Source organism: Nelumbo lutea, chromosome 3 (assembly GCF_056320005.1).
Source record: "Nelumbo lutea isolate HS-2025 chromosome 3, American lotus-T2T, whole genome shotgun sequence".
NCBI classification, from domain to species: Eukaryota; Viridiplantae; Streptophyta; class Magnoliopsida; order Proteales; family Nelumbonaceae; genus Nelumbo; species Nelumbo lutea.
Window position 1 is genome coordinate 8,813,037 of NC_142686.1, and position 10,083 is coordinate 8,823,119.

The window sequence follows — 10,083 nt, forward strand, 5'->3', positions numbered from 1 at the left end:
CATTGCATTTGTATGGGTTAGATCCAAATACAAAATAAACCATTTATACTCATATAACTTTACAACTATTGTTAGGACGATTCGTCATCCAACCAGATTTGTGGGTCCAATTTAGCCCATGGGTTGTTTATACGAACAAAAGATTTGATCAACTAGTGACCTAGTGTAAGAGCATGATACGCCTATTGTCATGGAATCATATAATACATTGCAAATCCCATTCATCGGTGCTTTATAATTTGTGAAGCCTACAAGACCCTAGAGCATGTATGTGACAAAATGTAACAATTTTAATAAGCTTTGATGGTGACATGTGGCAAGATCACATGAAAGGCAAGGAAAATTGTACATGTTAGTACATATTCCCCTCACCCAAATTTTTGTCAATGGCCACCCTTCTCTTTAAAGAAGGGGGTGGCCTCTTTCCTAAGAACCTTGGAGGTAGAGATATTGGAATATAATATGCATCAATAAAAGGAATTGGGGTTTAGGTTTTAGAGACTCGAGAGACTATAATGTTGTTCTACTAACTAAATTAGTTTTGATGATTTGCACTAAATAAGGGTTGTATGTGGACTAAGGTCATGAAAACAAAATACTTTCCAAATGGAAATTTCCTTCATAGTGGTGTGAAGCAAAATGGGTCTTATGGTTAGAAAAGCTTTCTTGTAAAGAGAGAGGTTCACTAAAAGGGATGTTAAACACCTAGCTTGATCCTTGGATCCTAGGGATTGAAGGGTTAAAGGTTATGGGGCCAAGTATAGAGCCCTTAGGACCTTCAAAAGTAAAAGACCTTTCCCAACCCTCTAGTAGATCATGGAATACTGATCTAATAAATTCTCTCTTCCTGGCTGAAGTAGAAAGGAAAGTTTGTGAAATTAATGTATCTCACATCCCCTGGCAATATTCTTTGAGATGGGTTCCATGTTCTAAAGGGAACTTTTTAGTTAAGTCAATTCATTACACCATTACAAGTAGGGATATGGAGCCTAGCTCCCCTAACCTTAGCTAAAAAGAAGTGTTGGCACACAATTTGGTCTCTACATGTAGAGCAAAAAATTAAGCCATTCTTATGGGAATGCTCAAATAAGGCAACTACTAAGAATTAATTTCTCTAGGGAAATGGTATTGGAGGTGGAACGAACAGACCATGAGTCAATCAAGTAAAGTAATAGAGGCTAAGTAAGACTAAATGAACTCAAGCTAGGACCTAGGGGAATCAAATTTGCCTTATAGATGTACAGTCTAGATGGGTATTTAGAAATCAGAAGAAATTTTTGGTCAAGGATTAAGAATGGAAGTAGGAGATGGTTATAGAGTTAGTTAGTTTTTCGAAGGAGGTCTAGTGCATGGATAACTCTCCTAAGGATAGATTTTCCAGCCTCTTTGATACTTCTATCAGCAAGGAGTGTATGGTGTTAGAGGTGTTTTCTCAAGATGTAGGGGTAGGTGTGCGGTGTCCTAGTTTTAGAAGAAACCTAAATGATTGGGAAATGGAGTAATGGGAGGAGCTAATGCAGATCCTGAATTCGGTAAGAGTGGTTAGTACAATGGGGGACAAGAAGACTTGGGTAAGGGAGAAATCAGATGTGTTCACAGTCAAATCCTTCTACAACAACCTATGCAGTGAGGAGAAAGCTAAATTCCCCGAATACTTGGTATGGAGGACAGTGGCTCCTTTAAATTTCTCATTTTTTTTGTGGGTGACAGCTTTAGGGAGGTGCCTAACAATGCTTTAAAATACAAATGCGTGATGTGAGTCATTCCACTACCTAGAGGCGTGAGGCATATCTAGAATATAAGATGCATAAGCCTCCCGAACACAAGGAGGCCTAATCATCCTTTAGAGGAGGAGGAAGAAGAGGAAGGAGGATCTCATTTTTTTATTTTTAATAAAAAATTTTCCTTTCCCTTATCTTTTCTTCCCTTCCCTTCCCTTTTCTTTTCTTTTTCTTTCCCTTCCCTTTCTTTTCCTTTCATTTATTTTTCTTTTTTTATCTTTCTTTTTTATTTTTTGTCTTTTTATTTGAAATGTGCACGAGGTGCATGAGGCAAACACCTCTAGCATGCCTCATGAAAAAGGCGTATGAGGCATACACTTCAGAGGTATCAACACCTTTGGTATACGCTTCAGGGAATTTTGGGGGCACCTTGCTTGGAGGGCCTCCAGGCGCACGCCTCCCACACCTTTTAAACCACTAGTGCCTAACAATTGATAATCTATCAAAGAGAGGTTGGGTGGTAGAGCCAGACAAATATGTCCTATGTGGTAACAATTTTAAGAAGTTGGAGCATCTCTTTCTGCATTGCGGATTTAGTTGGGAAATTTTGATGAAAATGTTAGAAGTTTTTGGAGTTCAATTGTGCCTCCCAAAGATTGGGGTTTGAAGGGTTTGTCGATGAGAGGTAAGATTCTTTGGAATGTGTTGTCAGCTCTTGTAGTGTGGTCAATTTGATTGGAAAGAAATGTGAGGCTTTTTGAAGACAAGTTGAGGTCATAGAAGCAAGTATTAAAGAGCATTTGGGGAAAGGTTATACTCCTAGGTGGCGACTCACAATATGTTCAAGAATTGTCCTTACAGTTCTTTTTTGGAGCATAATAACATTTTTTATGATGTTCATATAATGGTTTTTTTTTTTGAGATGTACAAAGTGTTTTTGTCCTGCCCAATGCTGCATCTTTTCAGTTTGTCTTAAAATACTTGACCTTTTCTCTCTAAAAAAAAAAAGATTGTGAATTAATTTCTCTAGAAGAAAAAGGTTACCAGATCCCCTCTTCCCCCCTCCCTTTGCCAAGTTAAGGAAGAACCTATCTTCTATGCTATGGTTGCCTACCCCTTCGCTAAAAGTGTTTGGTTCGGGAGTTCTCTCTCTTTGAGATCTAATGTGGCAGCCTATATATGCAAATTTCTGAGTTTTTGAAATAGTTGGATAAGTGCTTTCAAATGTGTGCAAAAGACAAAGCTTCAAAATCTTTCTTGTTGTACAAGGCAACCATAACTCTTTGCAAACTTCTGAGTTTGCAAACTTATGAGTTTTTTAAATAGTTGGATAAGTGCTTTCAAATGTGTGCAAAAGACAAAGCTTCAAAATCTTCCTTGCTGTAAAAGGCAACCATAACTCTTTGGATAATTTGGAATAGTATGAATAACCATGTTTTTGAAAGTACTAGCATTGATTGTATTAACAAGAAGGTGTAGGAGAGGATATGTTGCTTGCTGCTATGCTTGAAGATTGAATCTCGAGGCTGCTTTTTGGTCACCTCCAGACATTGGGTGGGTAAACGTAAATATCGATTGAGGTTTTTTACTACTAACAAAGCTTCCTATGCTGTTGTGGATCCTTTTTGTTGTATCGGCATTGCAAGCAGAAGTTTTTGCCTTGACGGAGGGAGTAAAATTGGCCAAAAGGTTAAATGTCACTGAATTATTTTTTGAGAGTAGTTGCTGGAATATTGTTCTTGCCTTCCTTGACTCTAAGAAGGAAGTGCCTTTGGATATCCTTTTTTTTTTCTTTATAAAAGATGATTGATCCTTGATGTTGTTTCAAATGTGCCTAGTTGGACCCAAAGCATCAATATTCGTGATTCCAGAGAATTTATAGTCTAGTGTGTTTAGTTTAGTTTGCTTGGTTAATAGTTGTTGTTAGTCTGGTTCTTTATTCTCTATTATTTTCCTTTCAATTGTTGTTAATTAGGCTTAGTTTGGAAGGAGTACATATACAAATATATACAATGCAAATACATACAAAATAATATAAAATATAAGGCTTTGCGCTCTACATATTTGTATTTGTACTCCTTCCAAATGGAGCCTTATGGGTTGTTTCTCGTTGGATTTTTTTGTTGTTTGGTGGCCTTTGTGCCTAAGGCTCAGTTTGGAAAGAATACAAATACAAATATGTAGAGCGCAAAACCTTGTATTTTGTATTATTTCATATCTATTTGTATTTGTACTCCTTCCAAACCTTGTGCCTATGTCTAATGAATTTTCTTTTTCACCAAAAAAACAAGTAATTCCTCCACCGACATAGTTCCCTATAGTTGTTTTTCTAACGACATTGCTCTCCTTCAACCACTTCATTCCAATATGACTTTCGGCAACTCAAAGACCACCACTACACTATCCCCTTTGGCAACTCACAAATCATGAGGTTTGTCAATTTGATAAAAATCAATATTGGTTAAGGTGGGAAAAGTTTATTCTTTGGACCAAAATGCTCCTATGGAAATAAAAAAAAAAAAAAAAAAGTGAGGGAATTATGGTGTACCTCTCTACAAGTAGGAGTGTCAATTGGACTGGATTTGGTTCAATCTGATACAATCCAATGTGAGTCCATTACAAATGGACCAGGTCCAATCCAATCCCATGAATATTTTGGACCATTTTGGATCGGTCCAATTCAATGTCCGGACCGTTCAATCTATTCAAATTCATTTTAATTTAGATTGGTTTCAACCCAAACCCGATCCATTAACACCTATATTCTTATCTTAGATCAATGGACCGGATATTGGCTTAATTCAACTGAATCCAATATAAATTTATTACAAACGGACCAGGTCCAGTCCAATCTAATAAATATTTTGGATCAGATTGGTCTAATCCAATATGTCTTGTTGGTCCGTTCAATCTGTCCAAATTGATTTTGGACTAGACGGGGTCCGGTCCAAAACCAGTCCATTGACACCCTTACCTACAAGATGGAATCCAAAACCTCACTAGTTTATGTAGTTAGATCATAAGGCACCATCTCCCAACCATCGTCAATTAATGATGCTCTATATTTATAAAAATGCCTCATCATTTGTACATTGAAATAATTTACCAAAAGGAACAATTTAGTTTTTCTACAACTTGTGATAATGAAGAATTAACCAAGATTGAGGAATCTCATTTCATTTCTCACTCACTTCCACAAGTATAAGAAAACAATACAAAACCCCAGATAAAAATCAGAGAAAAAAAATACTTGGACCTGACCTCTGCAAACAAAGGATAATCACATAAAGCAAAGTAGGGTTGTTCACGAGTCAGGTTGGATTGGTTTAATAGATTTTTTTTCAACCGATCCGAACTGGTCGAGTTACTTAAAAAGCAAACCAAAACTGACCTGCCATTAAGCAAAACCGACCCAAACATGAAGGGTCGGTTTGGCATTGTTTGTGAACAACCCTATATTTGGTGTAAAATTTCCTACTCAAAAAAGGCAAACAATCTTAAAGACAGAAGTATTTCTCATTTAACTAATATTTTATTGTTCTTTAATGTTAAAAATAAGTAACTAACTAGAAAGAAGAAACTATAATAGAAATTACCTAGTGAGGGAAAGAATAGGAAATCAAAAACTAACTAATTCGGTTCGGTTTATCCCTCTTCACAACCCAAAACCCACCAAATCGGATTAGGTTGGGCAGTTTGGTTGGTTTGGCATTGTTTGTAAGCAGCCCTAAAGCAAAGTTTACAATGTCAATTCTAGTTGAAAAGGCGATGATTAAATACTTCAATTGATGAAGGGGTCCTGTATTGTGAAATGGCTCAAAATGTTTTATTAACAGATAAGCTATTTATGTTATGTAGGGCCATTTTACAAGGTATATCCAAGTTGTTTTGCAAAATCATAGGGTATACTAAAGCAATTTAGGCTGTGTTTGGTTTGAAGGAACCTTCCTTTCCCTACTTTTTCCTTCAAACCAAACATAGCCCTAGTGAAACCATATATAGGTATATTTAAGTAATTATCCCTGTATGTTTTTACCACATAATACCAATGCTTGCCTTGGCCTCATGTCAAAATGACAACCATTCCAAAAATTTAGTCCTTTCCTTTCCATTCTCTCTTTTCCTCTTTTCCAATTATATATTGCCTTCCAAGTTAACGATCAAATTGCACTCTTTGATACATTATTTGGACGTTTCAAAATAGTAGCTACATCTTTGGCTTACTTGTTTAGAGGACATTTAACTTAAGTACAATAACATAAAAACTGAGACTAAAGATGATAAGAGTTCTTTCAGATTTTAATGATCATATATAATAGAATGGGGCATCTATACCATCATGCATTTATCATTAAGAGGTGCTTGACAACATGATTGGTTTTATTTTTGAAAACAAAAGAAACTGTGCCGCATCAGCAAAATTCTATTGGCCTAAGAGTTTCTTAATAGTTGTAATTTTAGAAACATAGGGCGAGTATCTCTTATTGTTGGAAATCCCATGTAAGAGCATTCGTAATCCATCCTTTTCTTCATTGCATGGGTGTTAGTATGAAATGAAATACACTTGGATATTTGAGTACAATCCTAACTAGTCTCTGTTTGTTTGCAATGCAACTCCATTTGCATTGGTTCAAATGCATGAAAGTGTAAACAGAAGTATAATTTCTGATTCTTTAATTTTTGCCTTAGGTTTTACCTTACTTTGTTTTAGATTTTATTTTACTCCATTTGCATTGCAAGCAAACAAAACAAAGCAAAAATTCAAAAACATAAATCAAAATTCATATAAAACTCACCTCCACTTTCATATTTTTGCATTAGTGCAAATGAAATTGCACCACAAACAAACCAGGTCCAAAGATCAAGAAAACAAATTTTAATATTTACTATTCCCATTTCTATAGTAAAATACCAGGGGAAAGGCATGCTACCACAAAAAAGCAATTGCCATTTAATGTTCCACTTCTATATTTATCATCTTATTTAAACACCCTAATAATAGTGTGGAACCATATCTATAATATCAGACTCTTGCTTGGGTTTCAACTCTCCAGACAATCCAAATGTCAATACATCTAATCAAATCTCTTATATGAATTCGTTGTCTTTTGTTTTTTTGAACAATTAATATGATTCCTTAAACAGTATGAGAAATATCTTTGAAGTTGTCTCATTTCATCCATTACTAAGTCTTAGAATGACAAGAAACATTAAAAAAATGTGTAATGGACTAAATCTTTTCATTGTGCTTTTAATTATCACCACTCTTCCCTTTGTGATATATTTCAAATCCACCACAACTTGTGCTAACCTGTAAGAATCATGTCTACTCTGCTTAAGTATTGGCATTATCATTTGATAATATTTTATCAATATTACAAATGAAGCTCATCATTAGAGCTACAACGAGGATGTTTGCCTTTTCTTTTTTTTGTTTAGAAAACCAAAACCATTAATGTTGGCAAGCACGATTGAAGAACTTACTCTTAATTGCATGTAATATTTGATTTTCATGGAGAATGCTACTAAAATTTTAGCACACTCCCGAGTATTGGACGAATCCGGAATCCCCTCTTGATAGGCTTTTGACTTCCTAGCAATTTGTGTGGCTTTTGACGTTTCCATTCTAATGTAGGACACCATCTCATGCTTTCTTTATTCAAAAATAAATAAATAAAGTTTCCAATGTTTCAACTTTTTAACCACAACTTCAAAGGAATAACAGAGGTGTAAAACGGGCCATATTGGCCATTGGGCCGGTACGATATGGTCTGCTTGTGGCCCATGCAAAGTGCAAGCTGTCTTGGGCCGTGTCGTCCTCTCCAGGGATAATTTGGGAGGCTGGCCTAGCACTGTCCATGGCCCAAGCCCGTGCAGGCCCATGCCATGCCGCAGGTCTGGGCTAAGCGGGCTATAGACCATGCTGTGGGCCAGGACTATGTCGGGCCTTGGGCGTGATCCGAACCAAGCTAGATTGTTTTTTTTTTACATCTATTTTTTATTTTTATTTCTTTGCTAAATAAAACTAAAATATTTAACTTTCCATTGGGAAGTATTTGAAAAAATAAGAAATATAACAAAGAAATGAAAAAAAAAAAACTTAACCAAATAAGAAGTCAAAGAGACAAAGACTCAAAGTGAATAACGAATTGGAGGAAAAATAGGAATTTTATTTCATTTAAATTTAAATTATACAAAGCATGCAATGGTTGGATAAATGAAATATGAAAATTGGAAAATGGAATAAATTAATAAAATATAAAAAATACAATATAGTTATAAATTGAAAATAAAAAAATTATGTTATTAAAAAATCAAATAAATTAAATAAAATTAAAAAAGCTTACAATAATTTGAAAAAAATGCTATACAACTATTGAGTATACAAAAAATATTGGCTTCATCATTTTCTCTTATTGTCATTGACTTTAATCATCTGTTCATGTGAAACATCAGGTGGTGTAGTGGCATGCCCTCATTTGTCTTGTAATTTATCTTCAAAATCCAACCAATCTTTAAAGCAGATGCACATCTCTAGACTTTCATCATTCATATAGCTTATTTTGTTGTCCACCACCCTAGTACCTACATTAAAACAAGACTTCGATGGAATTGTAGACACTGGACTAAAGGTGTAAAATGTGCCATGTTGGGGTTAGCCCAGCATGACCCATAGCTCAAGCTTGTGTAGGCCCTGGGTCGGGCGAGTTGCTGGTTGTATTGGGCTAGGCCACAGGCTGGGCCTTGGGCGTGGGCCGATCTGAGCTAGACTGGTTTTTTGTTTTTTTGACATTTTTTATTTTTTTATTTATTTGCTAAATAAAACTAAAATATTTAAATTTCATTTGAAAACTATTTGAAAAAATAAAAAATCTAACAAGGAAATGAAAAAAAAAACTTAACCAAATAAGAAGTAAAAGAGACAAAGACTCAAAGTGAATAACAAATTGAAAGAAAATTGGAATTTTATTTCATTTAAATTTGAATGATACAAAGCATACAATGGTTGGATTAATGAAATATGAAATTTGGAAAATAGAATAAATTAATAAAATATAAATAATACAATATAGTTACAAATTGAAAATAAAAAATTATGTTATTAAAAAAATCAAATAAATTAAATAAAATTAAAACAAAATTTACAATAATTTGAAAAAATTCTATAAAATTATTGAGTATACAAAAAATATTGGCTTCATCATTTTCTCCTATTGTTCTCGACTTTAATCATTTGCTTCATGTGAAACATCAGGTGTAGTGTTATGCCCTCCTTTGTCTTGTAATCTATATTCAACATCCAACCAATATTTAAAGCATATGCACATCTCTAGACTTTCATCATTCATACATTTATGTTATCGTCCAATATCCTAGTAGATTATGTGCCATGCCTGGTTTTAGTACCTACACTTAAACAATACTTCGATAGAACTGTAAACACCGGAGGGGTTAATAGATTATGTGCCATGGAAGCAAGAACTAGACAATTTTTTGCATGTTCACTCTACTAGGCTAAAATATCAAAATTATTTATTCCCTTTGAGGTGAAGGAATAATCACCTAAAGTAGACAAAATTGCTTATAAATAAAAATTAAGTTCAATAAATGAACTTGTTGTTGAGGCGATGGATTTTTGCCTCTTACTTATTAAATACAAAAGTTTTCTTCTACTATTGGATTCAAGTTTAGAAGTGGAAAAATGCAGTTGTACAAGTTGTAGAATCTTTATTATTTCCTATTACTTCAGATTCATATAAATTATACATTTCAAGCAATAAACTATTAATTTCCTCTTTTCTTTTATTTCAAATTTCAATATTCATATTTTCACAATATGTTTCAAGTAAAATATTTAAACCATATTTCCTAATCCTAGGATATAATATTGTAGTTAAGCAATAAAGAATAAAAATGTTCTACCAATATTTTTAAAATTTGTTTTCCATTATTTCAATAATACATTTAAAGTATGAATTCTTTTTATATTTTGCAAAACAATCACTAATCATCATTAATTGATAAGCTAAATTACAACTAGTTGGATAATAAATGCCTGATAATTTAGTAGTTTCTTCATAAAAATGTTTTAAAAAATCTCTTATACAAATTGCCATTTCCTAGTTTTCTTCAAATATAACATTAGTAGGCATTTTTGCAATATAAAAATCACTAAGAATTTGTTTGTGGGAAATACAATTTTTTAATATAGTATTCCACCTATGTTTAACATATAATAAAAACGTTTATATTTTAAACCATGATTTTGACATAAATATTTAAATTCTTGTTTTCTTGCTCTAAAACTTTTAATGTATATAATACAATTTCTAATTTTAGAATTATGAGTATAAACAATATT